The 15,322-nt window shown below is 39.9% G+C and overlaps 1 long non-coding RNA gene across 1 annotated transcript in view; it reads left to right on the top strand.

Moving 5' to 3' along the window:
- Positions 1–8,708, top strand: part of LOC122996581 — a 53,854-nt gene extending 45,146 nt beyond the window's left edge. The window contains exon 3 of the long non-coding RNA XR_006407033.1: positions 7,692–8,708. This is a non-coding gene — a long non-coding RNA (uncharacterized LOC122996581). The remainder of the gene's footprint in view (positions 1–7,691) is intronic.
- Positions 8,709–15,322: the final 6,614 nt, after the last annotated feature.

Raw genomic sequence — 15,322 nt, 5'->3', positions numbered from 1 at the left:
GTTCGTAGTTTTGTTAAACCTGCAGTGCGGAACTTTCACATATAAATAATGCCCGTTACGTTCAAGCCCTTACCAAAAGAGTTCACACAATAAACCTATCACCGCCAGATAAATCTCTGTATTTCACATTATACAGAGTTTTTAACTCTGGTGTCAGGTTTGACATTCCCTCGCTAGCCGGATCTGCTAGACTTTCCAAATGTTATTGGACCGAATGGATCAAATTCTGATAGTGAAACGAGTCATTTCACAGGGGTTGTGTGATGCTGAAAACAATTTATCCACCGTTTTACAGCCACAACAGTAGCGATGGTGTAGGCTATGGTGGAGCCTATGACGTAAGCACGTGTTGACAGTGTTTCTGTAATTACTCTCACTATCAGAGGGGGGCGACAAAAATCCCGCACTCCACCTTTAATCAAATATCCTGTTTAAGGAAAATTTCACACTTTTTCAAGTCCACTTTAAAACAATACTGACATGCCCATATGTACATCAAAAGAGTTATTGTTTGCTGTAATCATTCCTCCTGTGCATACTGGCCACTAAGAGATCCCTTCCTAATGCGACACTAATGCAAGAGATGGGGGGGGAAAATCCACATTCCTTGCTCTGTGTAAAAAAAACATCTCAAAGTTCAGCTGTAGGTAATTTGAGGCTTCAGCAGACTGAGTTGGACAAATCAAGTGGCTGTCCTCCAAAGTTATAGTCCCTCCAGCACCACTCAGCAACGAAACAATGTCAGTGGAAACGCAAGAGTGAATTTTGCACCAAAAAAAATCCCAGTTAATTTGACCAACTCAGACTGCTGAAGCCTCATAATAGCTTTAGCTGATGTGAAGTTAATTTTTACATATAATGAGGACTCTGGATTTTGTCACCCATCTCTAAAATTGAAATTTTGGTAGGAGGGAATCTCCTCAAGGCCAGTACAGACAATTCCTGTGACCAATAACACTTTCCACATACATATGGGCCAAGTATTGTTTTAAGACAGATTTGAAAAATATCCTTTAAGTGTATTTCAGTCAGCATTATTTAGGTTCTTCGTGTGACTACTGTTCCTCTTTTCTAATGCAGTTTTACTTTGTCAATGGCATCATGCTTTTTGTGACATTAGAGACATTTATTTGACTAATGTGTGTTCTTTCTTACAAAAAACTAGGGAGCTGTATGTGTCACTTTTAAAAGAGACCAGACAGTCATCATCTTCACAAGTGTTCGGAGGTTTTAAAGGAATTTAAAGGTAATTTAAAGGCAAGCTGTTTGTTATTTTTTGCACTCCCTGTATGTGCCTCCTAGGCATCCTTACTGCTAGTGCACACCTGTGGACAGTAAAGGATAAAGAAGGTGCAAAGAGGGTGACTCTGAACAGAAGTGTGTACCAGAGAGAAACTGGTAGAGAGTGAATGTGAGCCCAGATGGAGAGTTAGACAGGGAGTAGAAGAAAAAAAACATGGTAGAGGTGACTGCACCATCTTTCTCTTTCATCCCACCTGGTGCTTCCACCTGTGCCCCTTCAGAAACCACCTCTCCTCTGCTCATGGAGCTCAGGCGGGTTGCTGCTGGGCACAGAGCTGGCAGCTCTCTGCTATGCATTATTTATCAGGCTGGGATCTGCAGAGCTCTCATGCCCATTCTTACTCTGCAGCCCCTTAACTCTCTCTCTCACTTTAGAAGTCTCTTCTTCTATATCTGCACTCATTTACACCTGCTTACATGTAAAACCTCTCACCCATTTCAAACGTTTGAAGCAGTGATGTTTTATTAATTTGTTTTTCGGGGGGATTTACATGTTTTTTTTTCTTATAATGCAGCAAAGTGTTTTTTTTATTAATTTAGCTGAATACATTTCCATGCAACGGGCATGGAAATTAAGTTGTTTCGTAGCAATATCATAACATGCCAGGAATTTTTGTAGCTCAAGTCCATATTTGTTGTCTCTTATTCTACATGACGCATTATCACGTGCCTTTCCTGGTAAGAGCATAGAAAGCTAATCCTGATACTGACACTAGATGCATCTACAGTGCTGAGAGAAGTCAAATCATTGGTGAGCTATTTTATGTCCTCGGAGCCTCAGTGAGTTTGAAATCAATATTTTCTCTGGATGACTACCATCGTCTTTTCATTCCAAATGGAACAATCCTGCCAAATTTACAACTGCCGTATCACTAATTACATAATTCCTTATATCAGGGGGATTGCTGTTTTGATACTTAAAGAAAGGTGCCAACATTTTTGTACTTTATACAAAAATTGAGTCTTGAGGAGGACTAAAATCAGTCTCACAATACTGATAGGAATATTTTTCCAGTATTAATACATTGTACTGTATAATATGATTATCGTGCTATGGCAAATGAATACAAAGTCACATATAAAACAGTCAAATTGATGTTCAATGCAATGAACCTTGTTCTACTGTTATGCATACATCTACTTTTCACTCATGTGAAGCAAAATCCTCATTTACGTTCTAGTTTGTTTGTTTTCAATCGCAACTTGCTATAAATCTTTCATTTGGACAATAGAATTTTGCAAAAGTATATAATAATATGATCACATCATCATTATTTGATTCTTCTTATTGCTCTGCCTTAGGTTTGAGAATTATTTACATACATTTGTAAGTGAAGTACTGTAAAGTGCTATACTAGGTATCAAACTGCTATTCTTTTGGAACTGAGCAAATTGTGTCTGAAGGACTTAGTATTGAAAGTTGTTAAGTATCCAAAGCTGGCACTTCTATCAGCTTGTACTTGATTTAAGTACAATCATTGTTGGACTGTTTTACTTAGTTAACGTTCTTGTGAGGCTGCTTGTCATTGAATAACAATTAACATTTGCAATGAAAAAAGAGGTCTTGTTAAAATTTATTTCTCAACTCAAGTTATTAAAAAAAGTATTGGTCTGGTATGGATACTGAAAATCAGGAATTGCATTAACACTAGTGCTTAAAATTTAATATATGTAGATAGTGCAGATTGTATACCTGCTTAATCTTTATTAATTAATGCACTTTTCTAAATTCCAGTTTAGCTAGTTTAGTGGCGCCTTCATGGAGCATAAATTTACTCTCTGAGGAGGTTTCTCTTCTTTAATCACCCTTGTAGTTTATCTCATTCAGGGCATGTCCCCTGTGATGTGTTCACGTCCTGTTGAAATAAGAACTGGAGATCTGATAAATCAGGTGCCTTATGGGATTCTGAGAAGGGCTCTTTACAGTCCAACTGCTTAGTAATGATGCTGTCTTGTTATAACTTTTTTTTCTAGAGTTGAATAATTTAGTAAGGGTCCATTTAGTTTAGATACTGTGTCAGCCTTTCATGAAGAACTGGCGTGGATTGGCCAAGTCTGACCCAGAGCATTAGCACTTGATGTTCATCCTGCACTTGAGTATAATGGACGGGAAGGTGGACGATCAAGAGAGAAGCTGATGCACAGCACGACTGAAACAAACAGGACTGATGAGCTTTAGGTGTTTTGAGTAAGGTGCTTGGTTCTTAATACTACAGTCATTTGAATATTGCAGCTCCTCTGGACCTTATTGTTATCACTGTTCTCACAAAGGGAGTGTGAGTTATTGAGGCAGTGCAGGTCCATTGAGCAGCAGAGAGCTTCTCTGTCCCTGCGGAGTCCTTATTCTAATGAAAGCTTCATGCACACTGCTTCTCAGTCTACTGAAACACAGCAGCTCAAACAGTTATATATATACTAATAATCAATCCTGCCTCGGTTTTTAATGATATCTTCATACTGGTTTTGTTAATGGGTTTTTTCTAAATTTGTCATGAAAAAAACACTTTTATTTATTATAAAAACAGATTTTATCTGCCAACAGTCAAGGCAACCTATAGGTCAATTTAATGTTCAGAAACAACAAATTCTCTAAGTGTTAATTTCAGGCAATTTATCTGTATATATATGTTAGCTGTATTTTCTGAAGTCCTTTTTTCAAAGTAAAAACAAACAAAAGTAAAATATGTTATACCAGTAGATTTTTTTTCTGATATTGCAGAAATTCAGGAGTTTACGGCTACTTCTGGATTCGCTGACTTACAATTTTTCCTTCAACTCTGCTAAGACACTAAAAGTATCCTCTCTCTATATTATGCAAATTTCACCCTTTGGATACGTGCAGTTTTTTATTGCGGCTCATTACAGTAGTTGCAATGATTTAAAACGTTTCAGGCGACATTGTAGATTAGCTCTCATTCTCCCTGCACCCTTGCAGATGTCTAATTTTAACCAACATCAGATATTTACTTTACATTTAATATGCACACTTTTAGATTTATTTTTGTCAAATCTTTCTCAATCTGCCAGATGGAGGCACTGTAACAAACACATTGTAAATTAAACTGACTGAAGGATGGCTAATAGGTCTGGACATGTGTGATGTGTTTTTATCTATTGTTATGGATTGATTTTGTATTGTATCTGTGCATAGTTATTATGTGTGGATTTCAGATTGGCAGCTGTGAATTGGCCACAGACATTCTGTTGTTAAATAGCAGTAACATATTGTATGTTGGATTCAAGCCCCACACCGAACAAAACATAAATTTGACTGTCACTTACAAAAAATGAGGTGGCACAGCTGGGTAAATAAAACATTTTGCATCTTGACATTTTCTGCGGTTTTGTCCAGTTATGAAACATTTTCTTCTCTGTACTTTCATGATTTAAAGTGTTTCTCAGACTCTGGTCCAATTCTCTCTTCTACCTGAGGTCGTCTGTGTGAACATACCAACAAATTGAACTCATGTGTGACAAATGAAACACCAAGGAGGCCTTGTTATGTCCTATTTCATCAGTGCCCCACTCTCAGTGGATTACTCTCTAATCATTCTTCCACTTCTCAATCCCACACTCCTCTTTCTTTTAATATGTGCCTCCCTTGGACTCGCACTCTTCTCTCTTTTGACGTGCTGCCTCTGCAGCTGACACTGTGAAGGATAAGCTGCAAATGTGGAGAGGTATCAGCCTCCAGAGTGGCCCTACTCCAAAGGCCATCATGAGGCCAAGTATTTTAAAGCCCATAAAGCAGACAGAGACAAAATGTTGTGTCTTTTTTCTTTTCTGCTGTACATGACTCATTGGTTGTCTTATGCTTGTCTTGGAGATGGTGTAAAGTATACCTAAATGCCAAGGAACTGCTAGTTAGTTGTCCAGAGACTATGAGTGTTATCCCTTTATCCCTCTCATCTACAGCGTAACGGTTTAAGTTCCCTCTGTGTGTCTGTTCGCTGCCCTGAGGCTCCCAGAAGCTCCACAGCAAATGGCCTGTTACTCTTATCAGCACCTCTCTCCCCCTCTGCCTCACTCTGTCTCCCCCCTCCTCCTTCTCCTCTTCATCCTCCGCCCCTTCGCCCCTCTCTCCCTGTCATCACTAGCCGTCTGCTACTTAATCCAATTATTCTTTTAAGCTGACACGCTCTGTAACTCACCACAAACTCTACGGATGATGCCGCTGTGCATCACGTACACACATCCTCGCACACATACAAATGCGTATAACAACAACACGGCACAGCCACATGCACAGACAGCATAATAAGCAATGTTACTGCAAATATTTCTCACAAATGAAGGTCATGCAAAGTGCAAATTCATGCTTAGAGAATTTTTTAAAAAGGATTGAATGTAGCACGTGCACTATAGTGCTTTCTGCTTGTTTTGTCTGTTTTACGGTGTCCTAACAGAGGTTTTGGCCTTTGCTGTCTCCCTTTGATTCACTGAACTCTTGAGGTGGCTCCGTCTGTCTCTGTGTTGTCCTCCGCTTCCCTGCTATGTGTTTACCAGCTAATGCATCTATCTTCACAGACACTCCACCTGACACAGAAGGTCCTGCTCCTTCTTTGTGTGTGTGTGTGTTGGTGTATCTCTGTCATTAGGAGATCAAATGTCCTCACAAGCCTAGAAAGATGAGAAAAATCCTCAGAGAAAAGGACATTTTGTCTGTTCCTTTCCCTTTTAAAAGGATATTTTCAGGTCATGGTCAACTTCAGGTTTCAGTAAATGTTAGTTAAACATTAGGACTTTGGTTTGGAGTTGAAATTTAAGTTTGGGTTAGTTCACATTAGGATAAAGTTTAAGGTTAATAGTCAGTGGTTCTTACAAGTACAGCAATACATAAAAGTGTGTGTGTGCCTGTACACGTGCACACATAATAGCCTCACTCTCTCATATCATGTTCTGTTTAAGCAGCCAATCTACAGTTTTCTCCTGAAATCAACAGTCTTTAAGTGCAAAATAAATGTTATTTTGCATTGTCGAGGTATGACAGACCGCATCACTGCATCTTAAAAACACAAGAACCATAAAATTGCTGGTGTAAAGTAAATAGTAAATGTGCCATAGCAGCCATGACAGGGTAATTAATCCCTCGATTCTGCAATTTCACCCCAGTACAAATCTTGACAAGTATTTCTGCTGCAAAGGAGCACCGGGTATCACAAAAGGAGCTGCGTTCAGTTGTTTTTGGTGCTGACACGACAACACTCAAGAGTAACAGATGGGGTTTGTTGTATACATGTGTGTGTGTGTGTGTGCGCGTGCGTGTTTCAGGGTGACCGGGACTAGAGCTGGCTACTGCTGGTGTTTGATCTGAATCTTAACAGAGGGAGCAGACCTGATCTGTCCCTCTGTCTGTCTATCTGAGACCTGATCTGTCCCCCTGTCTGTCCCTCTGTCTGTCTGGAGGAAGAGGTTAGGGAGTTTGTCTTTTTGTCTGTCTGATTCCCTGAGAGCAGTGCAGTTTTGTGGAGTCTTGGTACTTCTCTCTGGAGTTGAGTAGTTTTTCATGAATAACTGTTGGTATGACTCTTCCTGCCATCCTATTAGAAAATATATTTATTGCTGATCATCTGCTGACATTATGCATACATTATAAAGAAAACTGGTGTGTTTCTTTGCTATTAAATAATGTTGAAATATATATAGTATATGTGCACTGTTTCTCTCTGTTTCTCAGTCACAGGCCAGCTGTGCGGCCTCACTGTATGTTTTTTTCTATGTTAAAGATATTTTTATGTCATAAATGTTTTTTTTTGTGTAGCATTTTCCTTCTGCACATACATGGTTGTACATTTCTATATGTGAATTCTGGGTAAGTACACTTGTGTCTTTATGCCACTTGCACAAGCGAGGTATGAAGGAATCCCGACTCACTTGAACGTAGGTTTTCGCAACTTTTCGACATCCATCCGTGAGCCACAAACCATCAACACCAGATCCTCATCCACCACCATCAGTGGCCCGCTGCCCAGCGCTCACCACTGTATGTGTGATGTCCTCGTGTCGTGCCACATCGTACTTCTCACACCCATACTTCTCATCCTAACCTGACCTGTTTCCCGCAGGGAGAGTATTTTTGGGGGGGGGGGGGGGGGTGGCAGAGGTTTGGACAAGCAGGGTGGGATAGGGTGGGGTGGGGTGGTTGCTCTTCCTGCTCTCCTCCTCCTCTCCCTCCCTCCTCCACCTTGTTTTCTACCTGTGTTTCAATATGATGTTTACCTGTTCCTCTTTGAATCTTTCTCATTTCCTTGCCATTGTTTTCTGTCCGCTCTGCTGCTCTCCTCTTGTGCCCCCTCAGCCTCCCCCCCTTCTTTTCTTGTCTCTCCATCTCTCTGCTTCTCACTGTTGCGATTAACTGGGCTCTGTCTTTATGTCGTATGTCCTTTTAGGCCCACGCCGTGCATCGCTGGCTAATCGATCAGGACAGTAGTGTGAGCTCTGAGATGCCGGATGGCCAAGGAGTATGGCACTATGATGATGAAGTAAATATCTGCAACACGTATATCTGGCTTTTCCTATTTTTATATATCTATATATATGTATATATATTCTGTATTTATGACCATCCTGTATCTGTCACTTAAAGTTTGTGTCACTGTTGTTGCTCTGCTGTTGTTGTTGTTTTTTATCTTTATCTCTCTTTATCTAATTTTTTGTTGTGTGTTGCTTATGGTATTGTAGTTCTGGTTCCTTTGACTTTCTAGTGTTGCTGTTGTGCTGTGAGCTGATTCAGTCAGGTGTCGTGGGATCAGGCTGGAGCTTTTTCTTTGTTCCTGTCCTTGCTTGACGTATTGTACTAACTTGCTGATTTTTTTTGTTTTTTTTTTGTTTTTATATATATTCTGTATTTATATATGACATGAGTGTGTATCTGTATCTATATTAACATCTATATCGGTGTTTGTGATATCTTTGAAGTTAATGTTCTCAAGCAGCATATTACATGGCAAGAGTCCACGGGCAAAATATAACTTTGATATATTTTCCATAGACTTGATACAAGTTTCAGTACGTCTGCGTATCCTTCTACACAAAGTACTTCACGCAACAGAGCTTCTAAGTAGTGATAATAGACAACAGTCCAAGTATTTTTCCTGTGGGTTCTTCTGGTTTATAAAATATGCTTGTCATTTGTACCACTGTGTTCGTGTTTAGGGTTAAATCAAGATGTGTGTATGTGGCTGTGAGGGAGAAAGACAGAAAGAAACACAAAGTGTGTGAAGAATGTGTGTGAGTGTGTGTGTGTGTGTGTGTTTTGGGGGTCGACCTCTTTATTCTTATCAGCATGTTGTGTGCATGTTTTGTTTCCATTTCCTTGCATGTCTCCAGTCTGTGCATTGAATTTGATTTGAATGTCCGTCCGTGTCACTGTCTGTGCCTCAGTCTGTGTTTGTGTATTTTCTATAGTGGTGTTTCTGCGGAGTGCTGTAGATGTTGTGGTTTTGTCTGTCCTTTGCCCGTGCCTTTGAAGTGTCAGTTTTGTGCTTGTGTATTGTGGCTGTTGTGTATTTCCTATGTCACTGTTTGTCATGTGCTGTGCCTGTGTTTTGTCTGGTTTTATCTTTTTAAATAGTCTGGGATACGTTTGCCAAAGGTTTTATTGCACCTATCTAATAGATGATCTTGATTCCATTTCCACTCTGTGGAGGAGAGATCATCTAAGTGCAATAAGGCTGCTGGCAAACTTGCTCCAGACGACTCTTTTCCCCGGATGATTTCCCCTCAAATCCTAGCTCCCCCTTGCTCTCATGTCAAATTCCTAAACCTACTCTTCCTATCTCCATATTGCTCCCATAGACTTTGGAGCATCATTGAGGTTGCCTTTACTAAAACCATCTTCAGCTGGAAAAGCAAACCATTTGGAAGTGCAGAGACATAAAAACATCCCGCTAAAAAGAAAGATAAGGTGAACACACTTTATCTCAGTATGAAATAAGCACATAGATGCCAAGTGGATATGTATATAAACCATCATCAGTGACAGTTTCCTGGCTCTTGGCCCAACACACAACAATATGGAGTGTTGTCTTTCCCTCGGTGGTGCTCATGAATGCGTGTGTAATGGGCAATTGTATTTTTCCTTTTTTTTTTTTTACATTTTCTTTTGCCTTTTGCGTGAGTGAGTGAAAGAGGATATTTTTATTTGTTTGTCTATCTGCCAGTTAGGACTATATACATCATCCTGTTCATTTAGTCCTTATTCAGCTGGGACTAAATACCCAGTCTAATATTCTACAGGTTCCAAGGTTTAAAAATACATATATACATATAAACATACATACATATATATGTGTGTGTCTGTGTGTATATATATACAATAAAATAACAGTAGAATATAGAGAATTAGCTGACCCTCTTGTCATTTTGGAGAGGAAATAGGGTGACCTCTGGCTGGGAGTGGAGGCAACAACGAACTGTGCGCCCAGAGTACAGTGACAGAGAGAAAGAGTGGTGCAATGATAGATAATCCTGAGGAGTCCCCTCACTGGCCCTTAGCCAACACAGCAGTGGAAAACAACAGCAGTATAAACCAAATCTCTACAACAGCAACAACTTTTACTTTTAGCATGTACTAGAAAGTAGCCCTTTTTTCCAGTAACCCCTACGTTCCTCCTTTACTGCCCCAGTCCTGTAACCTGACGTGCCAGATGGTTTGCTACACAGAAACATCTGAGAAGTCGTCCTTAGAAACTGTTTGGAAAAGGGCAGGCACTTTCAAAAAATGCTTGGCAGGTGATTGGATGAACCATCTGTCTATCACCGTCCATCACTGTCTTACCTTGTCAGGCAGCTGGATTCACAAGATCATACGGGAGTCCTCATAGGATGCTGATTGGTCTGAACCACTGGTGGTTCGGACGCAAGCGCATAACTTGAAGCCTGACAAGATGGGTTCTCATGTGATCTTGTGATGTCGTGATCTTGCAAATTCAGCTGCCTTGCGAGGTAACTAAGGAAAACAGTTTATACAGTTTATTTCAAATTTTTTGCAACTCCAGGCATCAGTTTTATCAATTATGATAAAATTATACTCACCAAAGTAATTGCTGTGATCTTGGAATGCAGTCATGTTGCTAAAAATAGAAAAGGTTTAGCCTAAACCATTTGATTTGGAGGTCAAACTGAAAGGGAGTAATGTCACAGAAATCCCTCATCGTGCAGGAAAACTGTTTGCACAACTGCAGCAAGTACAGTAGTTGAACCAGCAAGTCTGTCTGTAAAATGTGATGGATGTTTACAGATTCATTTTCACTTTTAAATAAATTTTTACCAACCTGGGAGTTTGTTTACATGACTAAACGTCTGACCGTTCATGTTTGTTGCCTTGTTTGGATCTACTTTTAGCAGTGGGTACAATCTTATCATAACCAGTAGAAGTAGTAACAAACCAAAGTTTTCCTTCAGGATTACTGCAGATTAATTTTAATGTTTTCAGCTGTCAAGACTGGTCCACTGGTCATCAAGCCCTTAGTATGATGCTGATTAACTGGTCAGCAGGTTGGTCATAGAAAACTCTCAGCAACCTCAGCAATCAAACTGGTCTCACAAACCATGACCTGTTCCCTGAGGGCTGATTTAATTTACACCAAAATCTAACGCTTCATCAAATGCCCCGTCCTGCCCCGCCCCCTCCTTTAGGACAGAAGTGTGAGATGTCAGAGGTCTGTGTGAAGACCCCGTCCCCTTTGCCACCATTAATAGTTAGTGGGCCTGGAGAATATCCCTTATCATCCCACAGCTCTAATTACCCCTCAGTGAGTCCTTGGAGACAGATGCTCAGGCAGCCAAGCCCCATTCGTCACAGTACGGCTGCATGGCAGACTCAATATGAAAAAAAAGCAAACTGTCACACTCTGCACTGTCACATAAATTCTCCCCCGTCTCAGTTTCTCTTTTCCAGCTGCTCCCCAGCCCACTGTAGATGCAGACTACATTATGAAGCCCATTCATGTCCAGCCACCAGCAGTTGGCTGTAATTTGTTTCGGCTAGGGGGGCAGAGTTTAATTTACATGTGAAAGGCCATGGCATATTCAAATATTGTAACTCTCCTTTTTGTCCCAGGGTTATTGATACCAGCTTCACAGAATTCAGATTAAAGGTAGAGGGGGCTTTACTGCCATTGTGCAGAAAATGCAGAAGTCGTGTAATAATGTCTCAGTTGGCCAGATACCAACTTTAGGAGGAAGACAGGAGAGCAGGATTCTCCTCGTCTTGCTGACCCATTAGGAACTGATCTTTCTGGTTTTTTGCAGCAGTGAGATGCCTCTTGGGAGCAATGTGACCTACAAAGAATACTTTCAATGGAGCCATCCCAAGTAACTAAAACCTAAATGGCTTTATAAATGCAGACCACAATTACAGCACAAGTCTACTATACAGGGTTGAAATTTCTAAAATTATGTGAAATAATCATTAAAAGTTGGAAGATCAGAGTACAATCCATGTAGCATTACAGTTGTCAACAAAAAATTGTGAACTAGTGAACACAGTTATGATACATTTCATGAAATACAGATATTACTGGTTCAAACTGAACAGCAGCATCATGTAAACATGTGAGTAAAGTAGAAAGTAAAAAGTACATGTATTGTCACAAAGCAAAATGAAGATAATTGAACCTTGCAGTCTATGTCTAGTTTCTTACACACAAGGAATGAAAGAAACCATATACAGACTTTCTCACTTTTCACAATCAGATTAAACCTTTTTACTTTTTCTTCCTCTGTGAGCCTTTCTGAACTCCACCTTGTTCACAATTTATTTTACACCTATAATGTATTTTTATGTATTTTCATTTCACTCAGCATTAGCCCTTAGCACGGAGCCTTAGAGTCATTCACAACTTGTGTTCCTTTACCCACTTTTTCAAACTCCTCAATCAATTTACATGACAGTTTTTATTTTGGTTGACCTTTTCAAACAGCACCAGTTGCTTAGCTTTTTACATTGAAACCTTAGGCGCCTCAGTCATCATCAGTTTGAGTTTTGTGTGTATGTTTACTTGACAACAACAGAGAGAAAGGGAGGAACTGAGCGACAATCAATGTGCATGCATGCGTGCATGTGCATGTGTTTTAAGTGAATGTGCAGAGTGCATGGTAAAGGTGGAAGTATACTCCAAAAGAAGTGCTGGTCGGAGAGTTGGAAAGCTGTAGAAAGCTCCGTTGCGATGGACAATCTGTCATGCCCTGTCCGCATTTAGCCAGGTGTGTATCGGTGTAAAAAACACATTCCAACCCTAACCTGTCCACTTTAGCAGTGATGTAGATCCCATCTGCTGTCTGAGAAAAGACAAAGAAGAATGTGCGGGAAATCATGGCCAATTTCTGAACAATGGCCAGGACAGATCTGCGCAACGTTCAACATTTCACAGTACTAATAGACAGTCTGCGTCTGCTCTGTGTTTCTAAAATTAAACCAGCACATCTGTTGTTAAGCCCACACCCGAGCAGAAAAACTGTTGCTTCCCGTAGCTGCAATATCTTATAGTTTTTATACTTGTTTTGACAGACTGCAACAGTGAAAGCAGGCTACATATAGTTTTACAGTTGTACTCTAACATAAACAGCTCTCCTAGTCTAAACTGTGCACACAAGTCACATATGGTGTTCTTTTGTCTGTTTACAGAACAAAAGCCTCCAGAACATTTGAGCGCCTATTAATATAAATACTGTAGTATTGTATTTTCATGTAGCCTACCTCAAACAAACTTCAAACAAAGGGTTTATGCAGGTTAATACTGGTGGTTTGCAGTGTTGTTATTTATGTATATTGTGAATATACTACCACTAGAGTTAAGAGTTGAGAAAAATGATGAAAAAGTGGTGAAAACAGAAAATGTCCTAGTTTGGGTTACAATACACGATTGTAATTCTACTGTTTAACAGAAATATGTATGTTTTAGGCCCACTTTAACCCGAACACTCGGTATGCTTGTAAAATGGGCCCAGTCCAAATACACCACTACCTGAAGCCCTATCAGTTTTGGGCTGAGTTGCACTTCTGCTACTGATCTCCTCTTCCAATGTCGACTGTAGCTCTTGTTTATAAGTCAGTGTTCTATAATGTTTAAACACAAAACCTTTGCATTCTAGTGGTCGGACGAGAAGCTGCACGACCTTATTCACTTTGAGTATACCGTTGCCTGAAGTGTACGCCTACATATGGAGGGTTGCTAAGAGCTGCATATGTGTGTGTTGAATTTGAGGGAGCGTGTGTGTTATGCACCGGCATGCACTGCACTGTAGGTGAATGTGTGTGTGTCTATGGGTACTTGAGTGTGCGTGTGTTTTTGAGTGCGTATTTGAATCTGTATGTGTGAGGCAGCATTAAAGTAAGCAGGCGGAGGCAGAGGAGTAATAGATGTCAGTTTTATAATCTTTCTTTTGACTGCCCTCGCCCTGACTGATGAGAGCATCTCTTTTAATTGCTTATATTTAATATTTATTAACACGTCAATCTCAGATACACCAGGCAGCTCAGCATCTGGCCCTTGAGGCAGCAGATATTAACTGTTCAAGTGGAAATCAACATGGATACATCAAATATGTATTCATTTGTTAATTAAGAGCTGTCTATACGTTGATGGCTGAAAAGGTCCTTCTCTGCTGCAGGCAGCCACTCTGCTGCTCCGCTTCAGTGTAGATAACGTGATGATGGAAGGTGTGTTTTAGAGAGGAGGGTGAGAGAGAAATCAGGCACTGACTCAGCAAAGCATTGCTGATGAAGATCCCGTCATACTGTCAACAAGACCGTGGAAGAAGATACATGCATCCTCTGAGGCACACACCCAGTGAAGCTTCCCATGCGTTTTTATTTATTATCAGTGGCCACTGTGCTCAAGACGTCTTTCCATTGTTCTGTGTACCTCTTGCTCTTTTCATCCATTTCTTCTTTCATCTTTTCATTCCCGGCCTGTTTCCAAACCACGTCTCTAGCCACACTCTTTGCGGTGACAAATTAGGCCAGTGCTGCACTGAGGCAAGCCGCAACAAATGTTTGGAAATGCTACTGTCCGATGTTTCAAACATAATGGTAATGAAAGCAAACATGACCGAGGACAGACCAGGAAGAAAAACTCAGAAAGGCAAATGACTGATTGCGAATGTAAAGTTTTGTACAGGGTCCTCCACAATGTTTGTCAAAAACAACTAATTGTTACATACCTTGTGTTAATGCATTAATGATATCTGCAGTAGACACATCAGCTGTCAGATATAGGCTGATTTGTAGCTCATCACAGATATATCTGTATTGGTTTATATGTCAGCTGATTGCAGTACAGAAATGCTCTTTGATTGAAACTCAATCTGTTGATATAAATGTGGCTGTCATTGCAAAGACGGAGACGAGAGTATCGCTAAATAAAGGATAAATTAATACATACAAATGAATTAGTCCTCCATGACAGGCAATTTTAAATATAAGAAATTAACTTGAATTGTAATGTTTTTCAGTAATTTGTACATAGTATTGATACTAATTTAAATCCGGCCTGTGTTTTCTGTTTAAATATCCCACTTTAAATCTCTTATCATGCTCTTTAATAACCACATGTCAGTGGTCCTTATCATAAATGTTGATGTTTTTCAAATATTGATATCAGTATTGACCTTTAAAAAATCTGCTTTGATCTACAACTATAATGGTGATTAATAGCACAAGCATTTTAAAACCAACCAGAAACATCAGTTCATAAGATGATGGGTTTTTTTTTAGACTTGCCATTTGGCACCAGCATTAGCAATCATTCAATAATTTCTTAACTGATTTGGGATTTTCTCAGTAAATAACTGTAGCTTTTGAGTAATGGGCGCTACCCTCCCTGTTCATGGGCTGGAAAACATTTCCGATATTGCTACCGCTACCACTTTTACCTCTCATACAGGCGTGCCAACCGAGGATTGTCAGTGAATCCATTAAATTATTAATGAAAATAAAAAAATATACAAGACTGGTTGAAGATAAATAGGTACAAAATCTCTGTAACCTTTCAGCAATAAACTGAAATGTATCAGA

This window comes from Thunnus albacares, chromosome 2, assembly GCF_914725855.1.
Source record: "Thunnus albacares chromosome 2, fThuAlb1.1, whole genome shotgun sequence".
In the NCBI taxonomy this organism is placed as follows: domain Eukaryota; kingdom Metazoa; phylum Chordata; class Actinopteri; order Scombriformes; family Scombridae; genus Thunnus; species Thunnus albacares.
This window is presented reverse-complemented; position numbering and strand designations above follow the sequence as displayed.